The sequence below is a fragment of the Lepus europaeus genome, chromosome 2 (genome assembly GCF_033115175.1).
Source record: "Lepus europaeus isolate LE1 chromosome 2, mLepTim1.pri, whole genome shotgun sequence".
Taxonomy (NCBI): domain Eukaryota; kingdom Metazoa; phylum Chordata; class Mammalia; order Lagomorpha; family Leporidae; genus Lepus; species Lepus europaeus.
In genome coordinates, this window is record NC_084828.1 from 35,907,840 (window position 1) to 35,928,477 (window position 20,638).

The following is a 20,638-nucleotide window of genomic DNA, read 5'->3' on the forward strand; positions in this document are numbered from 1 at the left end:
CTGAACAGAAACTTCTCAATTTGAGGTAATCCTATTTGTTAATTTTGGCTTTGAATACCTGTGCCTCTGGGGTCTTTTCCAGGAATTCTTTGCCTGTGCCAGTATCTTGCAGTATTTCCTCAATGTACTTGATTAATTTGCTGGTGTTGGGTCACAGATTTAGATCTTTAATCCATGTTGAGTGGATTTTTGTATAAAGTGTAAGGTAGGGGTCAGCTGGGCCAGGCTAAATCCAGGAACCAGGAGCCAAACCAAATCTCCAACATGGGTGATAGAACCCAAATACTGGAACCATCACCTGATGCCTCCCAGGATGCACTTTCACAGGAAGCTGGAATCATAAATGTGACTCAAATCCAGACACTGTGATATGGGATTGCAGTCTTCCCAAGTGGTATCTTAACTGCTATACCAAATGCCTGTTCCAGCTCTCTTTTCTCAAAAACCCATCACCCATATCAGAATTTCTGTAGGATAAAGTCTGACCTTATTTTCAATCAAGATAAGCCCACTCACTTCTAAATGAGTAAGGTCAGTAGATATTTAGGCAATAGGTACATAGATAGATAAGCAGTCTGATAGATTAGAAAATAGAGATTTTATAAAAATTTTTTATCTGGTTGAAAAAAGTACTGCCTATTCAAAATTTCTTAATGAAGGAAGCTCTATTAGCTTTGCAGTCAGGGAAAACATACTCAGAAGTTATGAATTAGAGAACTTCCACTTTGACTATGACCTTGTCTAAATAAGATCAGAGTCAGCAAACTCAAAAGGCTTCCATAGCTTTGGCAACTCATGACAAGAGCCTAGGGTGATGACTGATGCCATAAACAAGAGTGTCAATTTGTTAAGTCAACAACAGGAGTCACTGTGCACTTAGTCCTCATGTAGGATCTCTGTCTTTAATGTGTTATTCAATGTGAATTAATGCTATAAGTAGTATTCAAACAGTATTTTACACTTTATGTTCTGTGTGGGTGCAAACTGTTGAAATCTTTACTTAATATATACTAAATTGATCTTATGTATATAAAGATAATTGAAAATGAATCTTGATGTGAATGGAATGCGAAAGGGAGCGGGAGATGGGAGGGGTGCAGGTGGGAGGAAAGTTATAGGGGGGAAAAAGCCATTGTAATCCATAAGCTGTACTTTGGAAATTTATACTTATTACATAAAAGTTAAAAAAATAATAAATAAATAAAATTAACAAATAAAACTGGGAGGAAAACGCAAAAAAAGTTAATCTATTTGAAAAGCAGAATGCCAGAGAGAAAGAGAGACACAGAGAGAAGCAGAGAGAAAGGAAGGGAGGAAGGGAGAGAGAGAGGGAGAGCAATAGGGCAAAAAAGAGGGAGAGGAATGGATTGAATTGCCATCCAATGTTTCACTCCACAAATTGTGGGACTGGCAAAGTTGAAGTCATGGGTGAGTAACTCAACCTGGGTCTCTATGTAGGTGATTCTGATTTCAGAGGTTGCTAGTATAAAGAAAGAGCTTGGATAATGTATGTGTATATGCATACTTGCTAGTAAAATGCAGCTCTTCCAAGATTTTCCTTAGATAAATAAAATGGTAAACAACTTAAGATAAGGAGTCACAGTTTACAAATGTACTTTCCACATCATCAACTTACTTAATGTTGGTAATGGTATTGAAATAATTTCCATTAGAACTAGTCCACAAAAGAGAGTTCACACAGTCTAGATTCCTAGCCCTTCACTTCAGAGGTATTGATTTAATAAGGCTGATTGTAAGGTGCCCTGCATATATACCTGGATCATCTGAACAGCTGTTAAAAATCTGAGACAAATGAGATCCAGCAGGAAAAATATCCTGAAATAACTTCAGAGTTGTTTTAAAGTAATTCTCCCACAATGTATCTAATAGATTGGACACAAAATTTGTTGAATAAAAATCCAGGTGAGAGAAAATAACTTTTATAAAAAACTCATGTTGATTGACAGAGGCATAGTACAAAGCTAAAAGCCACAAGAGTGAAAAAACAAAGAAGAAACTGAGTATCTCCACAGATTCTGAATAACAACACACCAATTCAAGAAACAAGAATAAGGAATACAATATGACACCCCCAAAAGATCACAACACTTCAATACTAGATTGTGAAGATGATGAGATGGAAGAAATGGAATTCAAAAAGTTGATTATAAGATTATATAGAAGTAATCAGAAGCAAATGCACAACCTACTGCAATCTGTACATGACATGAAATAAAATTTCTCCTAAAAAATTGAGATCTTAATTAGAAATAAAAATGAAATGAAGACTACAATACAGCAAATAAAAAATTCAATGGAATGCCTTAATAACAGAATCAGTAAAGCAGAAGAAAGAATATCTGACTTAGAAGACAAAGCACAGGAAATTATACAGTCAAGCCAAAAACAAGAAGAGAAAATTAGAAAACTAAAAAACACTGTTGGGAATCTACAGGAAACCATAAAATGACCCAACATACAGGTTCTAGGAGTTCCTGAAGGCATGGAAAGAGAGAAAGGATTATAAATACTTTTTAGTGAAATAATAACTGGAAACCTCCCTAATTTGGAGAAAGAAAGGGACATCCAAGTACAGGAAGGATATAGAACTCCTAACAGACTGACCAAAAAAGATCCTCACTACGACACATTGTAATCAAACTCTCCATAGTAAAATATAAATAAACAATTCTAAAATTTGCACGAGAAATGCCAGATTACTTTCAGAGGATCTCCAATTAGACTCACAGCAGACTTCTCATCAGAAACCCTATGGGCTAGGAGAGTATGGTGAGATATATTCCAAGTCTTAAGAGAAAAAAAAAACTGTCATCCCAGAATACTATATCCTGCAAAGCTCTTATTTATGAATGAAGGTGAAATAAAGAGCTTCCATAAAAAAGATATTGAAAGAATTTGTCACCACCTGCCCAGCCCTGCAAAAGAAGCTTAAGGATGTGCTGCATACAGAAACACAAAAACATGGTAATCACTATGAAAGAAGGTAAAGGAAGAAATTCTCCCAGTAAAAGTTCAAAGAAAATTCAAAATAAAAAAATAGGAATAAATAAGAATATTTTTTTTTAATGACAGGGCAAAGTGATTATTTATCGATAGTTACTTTAAATATAAATGTCCTAACCTCTCCAGGTAAAAGTCACAGACTGGTTGAATGAATTAAAAAACAAAACCTATCTATTTGCTGCCTACAAGAAACACATCTCACCAACAAAGAGGCATGCAGACTGAAAGTGAAAGATGGAAAAAGATATTGCATGCTAATAGAAACCAAAAAAGAGCTGGTGTAGCCATCCTAATATCAGACAAAATGATTTTAATACAAAAGCTGTTAAAAGGGACAAAGAAGGGCACTATGTAATGATTAAGGTTTCAGTTCAACAGGAAGATGTAACTATTATAAATGTTTATGCACCTAATTACAGGGCACCTGCCTATTTAAAAGAAACATTAAGGGATCTAAAGGGAGACGTAGACTCTAAATATGTGAAGATGTTTAGGCTTTGTTTCTGTTTAGTAAGGCTTTTCACCATTGATTAAATGAAAGAATGTATCTTTTTGAAGAGATTTATATTCTGTAAATAAAAATTGGAAAAAATTAAAAATAAAAAATAGGTTGGAGTCAGTGGTTCACTCCAAAGTTATTTTTTGGTGTTCTTTCAGATGAACCCAGAGTTCTTCTCTATCTTTAGGAACTTTAATTAGATTGAGGCTCAAAAATTTTGCAAATATTGCTGACTACCACGTGAATTATTTTGAGTATTCATGCACCCTCCAAAATTAATATTTTATACTGTTATACTTTTATTTAAATATAAAGTCTAAGATTCCACTGATCAATGTGTAAGTTTTTCTAGTTTTTAATTAAATATTTTTATAAATATTCAGCTATTTCTTGCCTAACTTTCCCATTATAAAATTTTCAGATAACTAGCCAATATTCAGTATACAATGGATCAATCAAATTTTATGCTATATATTTGTCTCATTTAGCCATTTATTTGTTCCCTTCTTATCCCAAAATTACTTGAGACTCAGATCAAAGCAAAGCTAATGAGAGCAGAGTCATCTCTACTGGGTTCTGTTTTCCCCAACCCCTTGTTCTGTATCAAATTGTCCTATCCTAATGTCCTTTCCACAATTCAGGAAACTATAATGGGCAGCAGTATAATCATAACAAAGACTGTGAGTGAGATGACTCCAGACTTTGGTCTCCCTGTCTAACACAATCCAAGTACATCCTCTACTGAGTGCTTGATTTTACTACAACACAAACAGCAAGAAGTCACCTTACCACCCCCATCTATCTACCACCTGCCATAGAGCAGCTACATATATTTACCGTCAACTGAGAGATAAATCTATATTTATCTGGATGTGGGAGATGCTAAATTTGCCAACAATTGACAAATTAATCTGGAATGAGAATGCATATAGAAACAGCCCACAGTATGCCATTATGTTGTGACATAAATATATAGTCTCTTCCCTCGATTTATGCCAGAAGCAAATGAACAATGTTTCTGCCACATGAATAATTTCTCATCTGCATTAGTAAGCCATTATTTGTCTTTCTTTTATCTTTTTGAGTTCTTATCAGTGATAAGAGAAAGTAATAATTAAGCATGAAATTCATAAAATCTACAAATGTTAAAGTCAAAGTATCAACCTAATGAAAAAATTAAATTTAAATTAGCTCTTTCTCTTCTTGTATATAAGAGTACTTTTAAAAAGTTCATGGAAAATGGAATTAAAAGCTAAGTTTATTGTGTTGCAAAACATGTACTGTGTGTCTTACTACAGACTCATTAGGCTTTTCATAGAGTAGTCAGGTTTTAACTCATATGTATAAATAAGTGATTTGACCCTCCTGTTTACTGAGATAATATAACCTAGTAGTTAAGAACATAAATCAGAGATCCTTATATTGAAAAGCAAACTTGGGGCAGCTGTTTGCCAAAGTGATTAGGATATCACTTGAGATGCATGCATCACATTTTGTAGTACCTGGGTTCAAGACTCACTCTGTTCTGCTCATGATTTTAGCCTGCTAATGTGCACCTTGGAATGTTGCATGTGATAGATCAAGTAGTTGGGTCCCTGCCACTCATGGGCGGGGGGACTTGGATTGAGTTCATGTCTTCTGGCTTTTGTCTGGCTCAGCTCTGCCCATTATGCACATATGGCAAGTGAATCAGTAGATGAGATCTCATTCTCTCTCTCTTTCCCTCTCTGTCTCTCTCCATCTCCCTGTCCTTCTCTTACCCTTTCAAATAAGTAAAATAAATATATTAAAGGGAAAAATAATAACCTTCCTACTTACTTACAATGTAACATTTGTTAAGTTAATATTGGGTAATACAAATACCCTCTGACAATATATATTTTCTCACCTTTGAAGCAAATAGCAACCAGGTGGCCTTAATTTAGCTAATAAATCCATCTGCTGTACAAAGCCCATAGTTTAATGCCTGGTATAATGTACTCAATGTTACTTCATTACTAGTACTTGGTAAATATTATATATTATCAATAAAAGAATAAACATAATAACAATATGGTCATATTGAGTACACTGAGTCATCCTGGCCATTGGTCCCAATGCGGTGCTAAAAAAGTTTTAATTTGTTTTCCTCAAGAATCAGCTTTGTGTAATGACTCCTATGGCAACCACATAAAGCAGACGTCCACATTACCCTGCTCTTTTAGATACAGTCCTTAGCTCAACTTATGTTTAGTTAAATTAGTAACAGTCAATTCCTACTAAAGACAATGATCTCTCTTACTGCACTCTTCTGTGATAACCTATTGCACTTTTACTGTTAACTACCTCGCAAATAAATACTAAAGTTTGCAGGAGCTACCAAAGAGCCTAGAGACTGTCCCAATAGGAGATCATTAAACAGTGGTTCAATAATAAAAGAAAGTCAAGATCAGCACTAATCTACTATACAGAAAAATCACACATTTTGTGTGTATGTGTGTGTGTGTGTGTTTAAAGATTATAGTGGGTAATTGTCACTTCACAATTAGGAACATTTTATTTCTTTTTTAATAGATTTATTTTATTTATTTGAAAGGCAGAATTACTGAAAAAGATAGAGGGAGAGACAGAAAGAGAGGTCTTCCATCCACTGCTTCCCACCCCAAATGACCACAACAGCTGAGGCTGCACCAATCCAAAGCCAAGAACCAGGAGCCAGGAGGTTCTTCCAGGTCTCCTATGAATGCAGGGACACAAGAACTTGGGTCATCTTCCACTGCTTTCTCAGTCATATTAGCAGGGATTTGGATAGGAAGTGGAGTAGCCGGGACTCGAACAGGCACCCATATGGGATGCAAGTGCTGCATGAAGCGTCTTACTCTGCTGTACCACAACGCCGCCCCAAAGGGCATTTTCAACATATTAATGATAGTCAATTTTAGGTCAAAATTTTTCTTTCTATGGCAGGATACTTACTTAATATTAGATAAGCTTGAGTGTAGAAATGAGACTAGAGAAATAATTTGCCTAAACCTAGTAGAATTATGCTTACAGATAGGAATTTGGCCAGGTGTTTAAGACGCCACTTGCATCCCATGTGAGAGTGTCTGATTTCAAGACCTGACTCTGCTCTTAATTCCAGCTTCTTGCTAATGTACACCCTAGATAGCAGCAGGGGATGGCCCAAGTAGTTGGGTCCATGCTTCCCAAGTGGGAGACCTGGACTAAGATCACAGCTCCTGATGTCAGGTTGGCTCAGATCTGGGCATTTGGGGAGTAAGCCTGCAAGTGTGTGATCTCTCCCTTCCTGTCTCTCTCTTTCTCTTTCTCACTCTGTTTGTTCTCTAATAAAAGGAACAAATATGAAAGAACTATGCCTATATTTTGACACATTTTTAGAGTGCTTGATCCAAGTAAACATGAATTGCTTATCATTTGAACATTAGAGGTAAATTTCAGAAATTGGTAGGCTGTATTGAGGCAACTCTAAAATACTATTTCAATTTTGTTCATTTGCTAATATATCTACAGCTGTATTTAAAATTCATTGTTTACATATTTTCTTGATTAGATACAAATGTTTTAAAGTTACCACATGAATGATATACACGGCAATGAAAGAGAATATTTTTAAAAGACCCATTGAGCACAATTAGCACCCAGTTCTTGGCTTCTAATATAATTTTCCAGTGAAAGAAAACAGAGATCCTTGCAAAAATACTTGATGCTAGGAATGGACGAGAAGTAAATGAAATATCTTGTACTTCCCTTAAGTAAGAAAATACAGACAAAAACAAAACAAAACAGCCAACAGCATGATGAAGTATATAATAGACAGATTGAAGCCTTCCGAAAAAGCAATCAATGGCAAAACTGAAACAATCTGAGTAAAATAACTCAAAGAAGTCTTACTGGATTATAACCCAATGTGTAAAATAAATAATTATGAGTTTTTATTAATATAAATAAGTCATTCACTACATAATAGGAAGAAGAGATAAATCTCTCCAGATAAAATCCAAAAAATATATGTACAGCTTGTACTGTTAAGAAGGTAAATCTAAACTCTCCACTTCTTACATGTAGACTTTTCAAGATAAATTTCTTCCAAAGAGCACAACATGCAAAGTAAGGGGAAAACAAACTTAAAGAAAGAGTAACTTTACAGTGGAGAATCCTGAAAATTATTGTCCCAGCCAAGGGATCAAGGTTAACACCAGCAGTGAAGCCATATTGACATACCTAAGAGAGATACAATGCAGGGAACATGGCCCTGTTTAGTCAATAAAGTGCTGATAGAATAGAATACCCAAGGATTAGTGATTTATAAAGAACGGAATTTTGTATGCTCACAGTTCTGGAGGCTGGGAAGATCAGCATGCTGACACCTGGTGTCCAGAGAGGGCCTTCTTGCTGTGTCCTCAAAAAGTAGAAGGTGGTAGCAAAATACCAATGGCATCTGTACAGAATTAGAAAATAACAATGCTAAAATCAATGCTAAAATTCACATGGAATCATAAAAGACCCAGAATAGCCAAAGCAATCCTGAGGGGGGGAAAAAAATCCGGCTGCATCACAATACCTGACTGCAAAATATACTACAAAGCAATAGTAATTGAAACACAAAACACTAGCATAACAAAATTCAGTGGAATGAATAAAGAGACAAGAAATGAACCCATGCACAAACAGGCAATTGATTTTTGACAATGTTCCAAGAGCATTCATTCAAGAAAGGACAGTCTTATTTTAGAAAAAATAAAGGCTAATTTATTTGAAAGGCAGAGTTACAGAGAAAGAGGGAGAGACAATAAGAATCAGAAAGACACACACACACACATACACACACATTTTCCCATCCACTGATCACTTCTCAAATGGCAGCAAAGGCCAAGGTTGGGCCAGGCTGAAGCCAGGAGCCATGAGCTTTATCTGGGTCTCCCATGTGAGTGCCAGGGACCCAAAAACTTGGACCATCTTCCACTGCTTTCCTAGCCTCATTAGCAGGGAGAAGGATTGGAAGTCAAGAAGCAAGGACTGGAATAGGTGCTCATATGGGATGCTGGCATCACAGATGGTGGCTTAACCTGCTGCGCCATAACACCAGCCCCAAACAGTCTTTCAAATAAATGGCATTGGCTTAGTTGGACATATATACATAGAACAATGAAATTGGATTTCTACCTTTCACTGTGTAAACAACAATGCAACATGGATCAAAGACTTAAGTATAAGACCTGACTCTATGAAATTGCTAAAAGAAAATTTAGGGGAAAAACTTTTAATAGTAGTGTAGTCAATGATTTTTTGGGGGTAACACTCCAAAAATCCAGCAACAAAAGCAAAACTAGGAAAATGAGACAATATCATACTCAAGCTCTGCACAGCAAAGGAAACAATCAAAAGAGTGAATAAGAGAAAATATTTGTAAGCTTCTTATCTGACAAAAGATTAATATCCGGAATAAATCAGATACTAAAATCACTAAATAGCAGCAACAACAATAAAAAATCTAGTCAAGAAATGGGCAAAAGACCTGAATAGACAGTTTGACAGTTAAATATATAAATATATATGTATATATATATTTAAATGACTGAGAGAGGTATAAAAAGATACTCAATATCATTAGCCACCAGGAACTGCAAAATCAAATTCACAATGAGATATCATCTCTCCTATGTCAGAATGTCTATTGTCAAAAAGACAGAATAACAAATATTGGCAAGGATGTGGAGAAAAGGAAACTCTTATAAACTGTTGGTGGGAATGTAATTTAGTGCAGTCACCATGGAAAACAGCATTAAGATTTCTTTAAAAACCAGAAATAAAGCTGCCATTTGATTCAGCAATTTCACTACTAGGTATCTATCCAAAAGATATGAACTCACTGTATCAAAGAGATACCTGAACCACCATATTTATAGAAGCACTGTTCACAATAGCCAAAATATGGAATCAAGGTGCTCATTATAAGACCAAGGCATAAAAAAAATGTGGCATATACACACAATGAAATAGTTTTCAGCCATACACAAGAATGAAATATTGTCATTTGCAGAAAAATGGAATAAAATAGAAGATATCATATTAAAAGAGATAAGAGAGAAAGACAAATACCATGTTTTCCCTCATACGTGGGATCTACAATTAAAAAAAAAAAAACTCTATCTGAACACAGAACATCAATTAGTAGAGGCTGGTAACAGTGAAAGTAATAAAAAGGAGTTTGCATAAAAATAGGGGAATCTGGATGTTCTTCATTAATTGTGACAAATATACTAATTTGAAATGTTAACAACAGGGGAAGCTGAGTATGGAGTACATGGTAACCCTTTGCACAATTTCACATTGTTTTTTGTAAATTTAAAGCTATTCTGGAATAAGAGGCTAATAAATATTATAAAAAATAAGGAAATTCTGAAAAATTGTCACAGCCAACAAGTGCCCCCTGAGACATGGTTATTAAAGGTAATGTGGCATTTGGAAGAGACCTAGGAGCAGAAAAAGGACTGTTGAGGTAAGCTGAGGAGATATGAAAAATTGTGGCATAATATATCAATATTTCTTAAAGATTTTTGTGAACTATATCAAGGCAACATATCAGCAAAAGGAAAACTTTTTCAATAATATTTTCACAATGATTCTATAAACCCAAAATGTTCTAAAAATGATTATTTTAAAAGGTCCATTTCAGTTATATTTGTGCAATTTAGTATCAAATGTATGAAACTCATGAGTTTCAAAACAAGCAGTTATCATCAAAGGAAAAATATTTTTTGTTTTCTAAGTTCACACAAATATATGCTTAGCATTCATTTTCATGTATTTACTCTGTGACACAAAGATATTTAACAAATTATTTGGATGTGGCGTAATTGAACAGAAATGGTGGCAGGGGGTGCAATTTTAAGTATCACAAACATTGATTTTCAGTAATTCTCCCTCTGAGCAGAGTTCTTTTTTGTTTGTTTATAAATTGCTCTGAGAGAAAACTAAAGCCAAAACAGAACTGACATATTATCGTTGATGTTTTATGGGACAAATGCAACCTTCTAATCAGAAATAATTCATTTTTCTTCTTTCCTCAGGTCTTTTCCTTAGTTACATTGAAGGTAAATGCTGATGGGGTAAGCTGTCCTATATGTAGATAACTTGAGGAAACAATTGATAATAATTCTCTTAACATGAATCTACATTTTCTACATTATTTTCTTGGAGCAATTTCTCTCCTTATTTGCTTTACTGAAATGATTGTGAATTTTATGTATTTAAAAACAAAACTGAATTAAATGGTAATGCAGTAATCCATTGATTACAATGAGGCTTCTCGTGGATTCCAGTGTCTTTGTGTGAAAATATTTTGTTGCTTTAATAATGCATTTAATGCTATATATGCACCATTATAACAGAGAATAAAGTGTCATTTTAGCTAACAGCTCACTGTCAGTGCCTGGACATCTTTATTTTTAAAAGGATTATTCTTTACCTGGACATGAAGATGGACTATACTACTTATCAGTGTTTTTAAAAATATTTCAAATTCCAGATTCACAGCAAAAGTAAATGCGAGAAAGGGGTTCCTTTGAACTTGGTATCAGTTACCCAATTGTTTATGATCCAATATGGTATTACAGTCACATTCTTTCTCCTATTGCACTTGCATCTTCAGTGATTTTGTATTTGTGTGTGTGTACATAATAAAATTCTAATACTTAAAATATGGTTCTGCAAACACACTGTTGTGCAAATTCTTTCCTTAAGTGTGCGTAAGCTTAACAGAAAACACTAGTCATCTGTAGATGCTATGACATCTTTAGATGAAATGATTTCATTTATTCTCCACTGGAACTAAACAACACTCATTGCATCTGATGTGTTTTTAATAATTTTAAAAGGAAACCCTGAGCTCAGCAAAAGTGAAATTATATCACCTGGGAACCTTCAAGGGCATAAATTGTCTTAAAAATATCTTTTGTCCAGAACATTCAACACTTCAGGCCACATTTTATTAGTTGTGTTACATTTCCTGCAGAATTCAAATGGGGATACTTCAAATAGCAAACCATATGGTTGGCTCCACATTTAGAAATTCTTTTTTTTTTCACTTCTAGTGGAATTTCTTTTCATTAAAAATGGACACAAATATCAAAACGTATTTGCCATGAACAGGGAAACTATAAATTTGAATTTCTTTACCTGTCCTTAGCCATAAGATTGTGGAAATAGATGGAAAGTCAGGAGTAGGTGCTTCATCTTACCCAATTCTTTCCATGGTTTAGAACCAGCCTCATGGAGTTCTCACATCCACAGGAAGAGACATGTTTGAATAATTTGGTTCTACCCCACCCCCCACCCCCGCCCCTGCCAATGAACTCCAATAATGGGTAACTTTCAGTGAAATGAAAGTAAAGCTTTTTCTTTCTTAATTGAAGAACACTAAATGAGGAAAGGAGACAGAAGAAAAATGACCACCATGAAAACGAAGTTAAAATGATTTTATTGAACTGGCTGCATTCCTAGCCACCTAGTGTATGAAGTAATAAGAATCCGTCACATTACCGCACATGATTAACACTTAAGGCCAATCCTAACATTTCCCCACTATCCATCCATCAGCGTCTCAAGGAGGCATTATTCATATTGCTTCTCAGCACAGTCATCTTCTGTTGCAACATACTCAAGTCACCTTCCCAATCCGCACTACAGAACTAAAATCAGTTAAGTGTCGTAAAAACTGAAGTTATTTTTAAATTACCATTTATTAATTGTTACTTTTTTTTTAAATTTGAGAGACTGACAGATTTTTCTATCCTCTGATTCTCTTCCCAAATGCTAGCAAAAGCCAAGGTTGAATCAGGCAAAAGCCAGGAGCCCAGAATGCAATCCAAGTCTCCTACATGGGTGACAGAGAGCCAAGGTTTGGAACCATCATTTGCTGCCTTCCCAGGGTGTAGATTAGCAGTAAGCTGGATCAGAAAAGCAGAGAAGCTGAATACCAAGCCAGGCACTCTGATATGGGATGTGGCTGTCCCAAGAGGTGATTTCACTGTTGCACCAAATGCCCACATCAAGGGCAGTCATTTTTAAATGGTGCACATAACTAATTAAGAGATGGTATAATCAAATCAATGCTAAATTCAAATGGCTTTTATTTTGAAGGACATCTGAATACTTACATGTGGCTATAATTTATCCTGAAAGAGCTTGTTGATAAAAATATTCAAATACAAATTATCTCTCCTATGCCCTCATAGAACATTCTTGGCCTCATTGCAATAAATTTCCATTTCCAGCAAAGTAGCAATCTAGGAAAAGGCTTGCAGCAGTAGCATTCAGAGTTAAGGTTGCAGCATCCTTCACAGAGCAAGCAGCCTTTAGTCTTGTGGGGGGGGGGGGATATTAACCCACTAGTTACAGAAATACAAACACTAGATTTCATATGTATAAAGATTAGTTTCACAGTTCTTCAGTACTTATTACATGATTTTCATGACAGGCTTCATTTTACCCATTTAAAATAAAAAAGGAAATTGAACTTGAGAGTTCATACAATTAAAAAAGCCTCTCAATCAGAAAACTTCATTGTAGCTTAGACAGCACCTTTCTTAGCTCCTCTAATAATGACTCTGTCCTTTGTTCTAGACCCTGTCTAGCGCACTTGGGCCTCATTCCTTTGTAATCATAACCTCTACTCTACCTCCAATGGCTCTACTCCCAACCTGTGTGTACTGATGGTCCTCTTCCCCACTTAATGCTGTATAATTGTTCAGACCTGGTTAATGCCACTCTTAGAATCATTGGTTACTATCCTCACCCTGTCTTTTATGACCTTGTCTAAATATGATCAGAGTCGGCAAACTTGGAAGGCTTCCATAGCTTTGGCAATTCATGACGACAGCCTAGGGTGGTTACTGGCACCATAAACTAGAGTGTCAATTTGTTGGGTCAACACCAGGAGTCACTGTGCACTTGCTCCTCATGTGGGATCTCTGTCCTTAATGTGCTGTACATTTTGATTTAATGCTATAACTAGTACTCAAACAGTATGTTTCACTTTGTGTTTCTATGTGGGTGCAAACTGTTGAAATCTTTACTTAATATATACTAAATTGATCTTCTGTATATAAAGAGAATTGAAAATGAATCTTGATGTGAATGGAAGGGGAGAGGGAGCAGGAGAGGGGAGGGTTGTGGGTGGGAGGGAAATTATGGGAGGGGGAAGCCATTGTAATCCATAAGCTGTACATTGGAAATTTATATTCATTAAATAAAAGTTAAAAATAAAAAAAAATTTAAAAAGTAGGCTTATCCTAGATCCCAAATATTGACTATAAATTTTGTGTTACTTTTCACTCCGCAATTTCTATACATTGGTAGGCATTAATTATAAGTTCATAGATGTCTGTATTCAACAAAGCAAGCTTTGTCATAAACAGCTCCAAAGCTGTTCATAGTGTATAATATTTCCAAACCAAGTGAATTAGTTATGGAACATTCCAATTGCCCTTTAAGAAATTCCCCGGCTGGCGCCACGGCTCACTAGGCTAATCCTCCGCCTGCGGTGCCAGCACACCGGGTGCTAGTCCCAGTCGGGGCGCCGGATTCTGTCCCAGTTGCCCCTTTTCCAGTCCAGCTCTGTGCTGTGGCCCCAGAGTGCAATGGTTGATGGCGCAAGTCCTTGGGCCCTGAACCCACATGGGAGACTGGTGGGGGAGCACCTGGCTCCTGGCTTCGGATCGGCACAGCGCGCCGGCCGCAACATGCCAGCCATGGTGGCCTCTTTGGGGGTGAACCAACGGAAAAAGGAAGACCTTTCTGTCTCTCTCTCTCACTGTCTAACTCTGCCTGTCAAAAAAAAAAAAAAAAATGCCCCATTCCATGACTAGAAATAGAAGTTATGTCAGTAGAAAGACGCTTAGGCACCTGTTCCTGTGTTAGGAGTCTAGTTTTCCACCACACGGCATGAACTCCTGTGCCCTTAAGGACGAGACTGAATCTTGTCTCAGCCTCTCCCAGAGAAGCCTGGCTTACAGAGAAGCCCTTCCCCCTCCCAGAAGTTCTGCCCAAGACAACTGCTATCAATGAGAAGAGGGAAGAGGTAGGAAGCCCTGTAAGTTTGGTGCTTGCATGTGTTATGTCACAGATGTTAAGACTGATAATTAAAATAAAACCTTCCCAAACCTTTGTTTTAAACAGTCAAAATACCACCTCTAGTCACTATCCCATTTGCCCTTACTGATAGTGAATCCTCACCTTGTTCCATTGCTGACTGTACCCTCAGCTGACTCAATCTTCACTCTTTATGGAGCGGGGAAAGGGCGTTGGACGTCACCTTGCTGCCTCCCTTTTTAAGTTGCACAAAGTCCTGCTTGGCTCTGAGAATGCAGTGTACCACCACCATTTGGGATTGTGACATCACAGATGTAAAAAACTAGAGATAAGCACATCATGTAGTTTGTGTCTTTCTGAGACAAGACCAGAAAAACCATAGATAGAGGTAGAAGTCTGAGAAGAAGTAAAGAAAAAACCCTATTTGGCATTAGACTTTGCTGCCTTTAAATTCTGTCTCTGTTACAATTAATCTCTGTTTCTTCATCTGTAAAATCAACATAATGCTGTTAATAACGATCCATAATTTCTGGGAGAATTTTGTAGTTACTTTTATAATATATAGACAGACCACTTCACTTGGCCAAAAATCAAATGACATTTTCTCCAAAGTTCTTCGATCCCTTGGCTTTCAAATGAGAACCTAAAAGGACTTTTTATTTAATTTGAATGGAGGAGATGTAGCAGTTAAGCAGTAGAATTAATAGAGATTAAAATGTCTTTCAAAATCTCATCTTCTCAGATCCTGGGAAGTTTATCTCAGCTAGAATAATTCAAAATTATCATTTATATCATCAGTCTAAACTGTAGGAAGTCTACTAACAAAATCTTGAATATTCTGATGAGTTGTCCCAAGAATGTCCATAATCCTACTTTGTCTTTGCGGTCATTCTCACATCTCTATTCTTTCTGCGCCTCTCAATCTCTTCCTTCTGGTCACTCTTCTGCCCCTCCTCTAAATGTTCAGCTGAGCGTCCAGTTAAAAGTAGGTTTTAGGGACATGGTTGAGCTTGAATCCCAGCTCCGCCACTTGGCATCTGTGATTGTGGCAATGCTCTTAACCTCTAGGATGCTACACTATCGCCCTAAGAAAACTGTTGGGGGAGAGATCTGGCTGTTCATCTGCAGTGCTCAGTTAGCATGAGCTGACCCCTCTTCTCTCATCTACTCTCTTCCTCTTATTTCCTGGCTTCCCTTTCCTCCTCTTGGCATTTTTTTCTCCTTCTGTTATTCTGTTTATCTCACATTCTCATGGTTTCCTTTACAAAAAGAATTCTGTCATTAATTCTCATCCTTCTCTTTTTTTCTTTTATGTACAGGTCCTTCCTTGCTCAACTAAAGAGTTGACCTAAGTCACATTCATTTTAATGTGATAAAAAAAATTCAGCATGGTTTGATAATTTTTTCTTTCAAGTCTAAAAACACTATTCCAGGCTGTCCAGGTTTTAATAAAGAAATGCTTTATGTCTTCCAAAATAATTTTATATATTTCAAAATTAATATGATAAAAAAATTTGTAGCCTATGTGTACTAAAAATATTTTTATGTTGTGAGCCTTTGATCCAGCAGGCAACTCAATCTATATCAAACAATTCATTAAACAGAACTATAAGATAAAAAATTCTGGTAGATTGCTTTCAATTATGTTATCACAATTTTGCATTTATATTGACTATTCATGTATTATTTTTAAAGTAGATTTATTTTATATGACATTGAGTGTAAATAATATGTAAATTTTCTCTATTCATGCAACTACTTAAACTGCTTACTTAGCAAATTGAAGAATCAGTAGGATTTGTATTAAAATATGACTTGATGCTTTATTATTTCATTGTATTATTTTATAATTTTACTTGAGGGTACATTTGCATATATTTATATGTCATATATTTATATATGTTTATATCATATTTATTTTATGTATATTTTCAATTCTAATAAAAGACTGGTTCTAAAGAAGAGATACTTATGTTTTTCAGTGTGCATTTCAATACAGCATTATTGTACTGGTTCAGAGCAGATTGCTGGAAAAATGTTCCTCAGTATTAAAGTATCTAGATGAATTAATTTCTGAATCAATAATACTGAAAAGAAAAAATACTCCTCAGTATTAAAGTATTACTGGAAAAATGCTCCTCGGTACTAAAGTATCTAAATGAATTAATTTCTGAATCAATAATACTGCAAAGAAAATCGTATTTTTAGATATGGAAATGTCATTTTAGAGGTATCTTGCATATTGTATTAATTAATTATAACACTGCTATATATCATTATTTTAAATATCAGGGTCTATTCTTCTGTTATCTGAAATGTTATTTTCACAGGGCATTGAGATGCTTTGGATGAGGAAAAAGTTTCAATTTTCTAACTCATAAATCAAGGGTTGTGTGGATTTATATTCTTGGAAGGAAGAGAAATGCATGCATTTATTCTCAATGAGAGAAACTCACAGGTTGCTTTCTTCCCTTTGTTATTTCATTGACCAATTAGACAGTATGTTATGATAAGCAATGCCTTCTTCAATTAGCTATAATTCTTACAAAGTATATTATTCAGGAGTTGTTACAAACAAATGGCTACTCAAAAAACTCTCTTTAACTATCATAGTTAAAAATCTTTTTAGGAGATTGTTTCTTTGAGGGATAGTGTGTTTCCCATTCATAACACTTCCCCAATTCTTCCCTAAGTGGTTTCATTGAGAATTGTTTTCCTTTCCCAGAGAGGTGCCCAAGACTAGAAGCAAATTTCACTGTTGGTGTTCATGAGTAGGAGGCGTCAATGGAATTGAAAGGTAAGTGTCACAGGAGAGACTGAGCGTAATCATTGGGAGGACAGGAGCTTCTGGCTCTCAGAAGACAGACTTGGATATTTCAAAGATGGAGCCATTTCATGGGATAAAGAGTAAGGTTGGGACTGTGGATCATGAATGAGTAAAACAAGATAGTTTGTTGGCAGTTGAGAGGATGTGGAGAAATTGTGATGTTGGATTGGTCATCCTCATGAGTATGATATCACCCAGTTTCTTTTGATAATCAACCCTATCATTTCAGCAACTTTTGTTTTTCTTTTTTCCTAACATTACAACTGCAGTTCAGGCTCTCATAATCATTCATTTTATTCTGATATTTTATCCTGAATGGAATTTCCCATTCCCACTTGCTCCAAGTCCATCATCTACATGGCCATCACTGTGATTTTCCTAAAGCCCAATCATTTATTTCATCACCAATTAAAAACAAACATTGTATACCCATAGGCAAAGTTCAAATCTGTTAGTATAGCACTGAAGAGTGCAAACTTTTTCTTTTGTTCTTATCCAATGGATTGCTTTCTCCCATATATTTTTTCCCAATACTTTCCCTACCTTGGTTGTCTCTACACTCTGCTGTCATATCTTGGCAAATATCAACACATCACTTAAGACTTGCTGATACTACCTCCTCCATCTATGATGTAGTCTGTCTATCCCCAGTCCTAATATCTTGCCAGACAGTGGCCAACATTCCCTCTTATCAGCCTCCAGTCATATTGGGTATGTACTTCTCTTGTGACATTGATTAATACTGATTTATGCATATGTGTTTTCCCAGTTTGGTGGCACCTTGAAGCTGGGAATTTGTATTATTCAATATTTGACTTTGAGTTCCTAGCACCATGTGTGATATTAACAGACACACAATAAAGTTCCAAGGACTCCTTAAACAACAAAATACTATTTGGATCATGTGAAATTGAGAAAGTGGTGATGGTTTTGAAAGAAATGTGAAACTAGAAAAACAATATCAGCTTTTCTAGTAACAAGAGTACTTTAGGGTCTTCAGAGTTTCTGACAAGAGGAACATTCTCAAGAAAAAGAGAGATTGCTGGTATCAGTGTGGGCGATTCTGTGAGGCTCCTTGCCTAACCCATGCAGTTAGCCTGACCGCTGGCAGGTGGCGGGAGCCCCAGGCATATTTCTTCCCACCCCGGCCTTCTGCCAATCAGGTAAACCGCTCCAGGATGTGGCCCAGGCCCACCTGGAAAGCTATCCTAGCTACGTGATCTTCAAGCTGATTGGAAAGGTATATTGGCACCAGTGTCGGTTACGTCCTATAGTTAGTGCTTTTCTGAGTTAGTTACGCCCCTTCTGCCTGCCCTTTATAAGTGTTCTTGGCTTTGAATAAAGATGGACCTATTCACCAAATCCTGTCCCGGGTGCTTCTTGTGGGAAGAACACCATTGCCGCCTTGCAGTATAAGCTTCAAGACAGGAAAAGAACTACAAGGTTATGGCACAATGGTGATGTCCTGGGAAAAGTTACAAGTGTTGAGTGAGTATATTTTTCTTTTAGACATGAGAATATATCAAGAAGGGACAGTGTTACTTTCCTCTGAATTTCAAAATCTACACTTGGTTAATGATGACTGAAGTAAGATTATTATAGTTCTAAATAACCAAGATAATTTTCATATATATAGAATATATAGAATTGATAAAACTTTGACCAAAAACACGCTTTATCAGAAAATGGATATCTATTCAAGAATCTACAAAATAGATATATTTAATTATCACACTTCTTATTTTTCAATCAGGAAAATCTATTTATACTTCTTAAACAGCACTGATCAATTAGTTCATGGGGTTTTTCTTAAGATGTTAATAGAAGTCCTGAGTGGAAAATGAGGTTCAGCATCAGAGTTGTGATTAGTTTTAAAACTCCTCCAGCTCTACAAGAAATAATGCCAGAGATAAGCCTTTTTCACTTTGTTATTCCAAGTGTTTGTTTTCAATTCCCATTAAGTAACATTCCTAGAACCATTTTCTGAGGTATTTATCAAATCATTTTATCAAATGGTCTTTTAATTTTACCTTCTATCATTAGGAGATACCATCCAAACAACTATAATATTACTTTCTTTGATGTGTAATGTTTGTTGCTGGAAGTTAACCAAAAAAAGAAAAAATGAATTTTCTGTTGTTCCTCTACTAGAACCTGATTTTTATAAAATGACCTCCTATTATTGGGAGACCACTTTTGATTTGAAATATTTAGCAAAGTATTTCTTCTGTGGTCTAGGGTGACTTGTTTTCATTTGTATTGAAAAGAGATTTAGATGGGAGAAGGAGTACATAAAAATTATTTAAAAATTATATCATATGTAGAGAGAGTAGGACTATTTGTACTTTGATTAATAAAAATTTGTGATATTTTCTGGAAATAGAAATAAAATAAAATATGGATTTAAAAACCAAAAAAATGACAAAAGTTGACTTGTGCAATGAAATAAAAAAAAATATATGAAGACATAAGACTCAGAAGGAATAAATTCCAGAGGTCTATTTATACAGAATGGAGATTACAATTAACAAGAAGGTATAATTGAAACTTGCTGATACCATATATTTTAAATGGTGCTACCACAAAAATATAGTAAGTATGTGAGGTGATAGATGTGCTAACTAGCTTGAATTACTCATTTCATAAGGTACACATGTATCTTTTAATTCCATTTCCCATAAGATTTCCAACTATCCTTATACAATCTGTTTTGATTTTAAAAATTTTTAAGATTTATTTTATGTATTTGAAAGGCACATTTATAAATAAAAAGAGAGGCAGAGAATAAAGAGAGAGAGAGAGAGAAAGAGAAAGAGAGAGAGAGAGAGCTCTTCCATCCTCTGTTTTACTTGCCAAATGGCTGCAAACAGCCAGGTCTGGGCTAAGCAAAAGCCAGGAGCCTGGATCTCCATCTGGGTCTCCCATGTGAGAACAGAAGCACAGGTACTTGGGCCACCTTCTGCTGCTTTCCCAGGTGTGTTAACAGGGGGCTGGATTGGAAGTTGGAGCAGCTGAGACTCCAGCCAGGACCCTGTATGAGATGCCAGAGTTACAGGCGGCAGCTTGTCTTGTTGCACCACAATGCTAGGCCCTCAGGTTTTTTTTGTTGTTGTTGTTTTGTTTTGTTTTGTTTTTTTAATTATTAAACATCAGTGTCTTAAGGTGTACAGTTGCTTTATGTATTTTCATGCAAAATT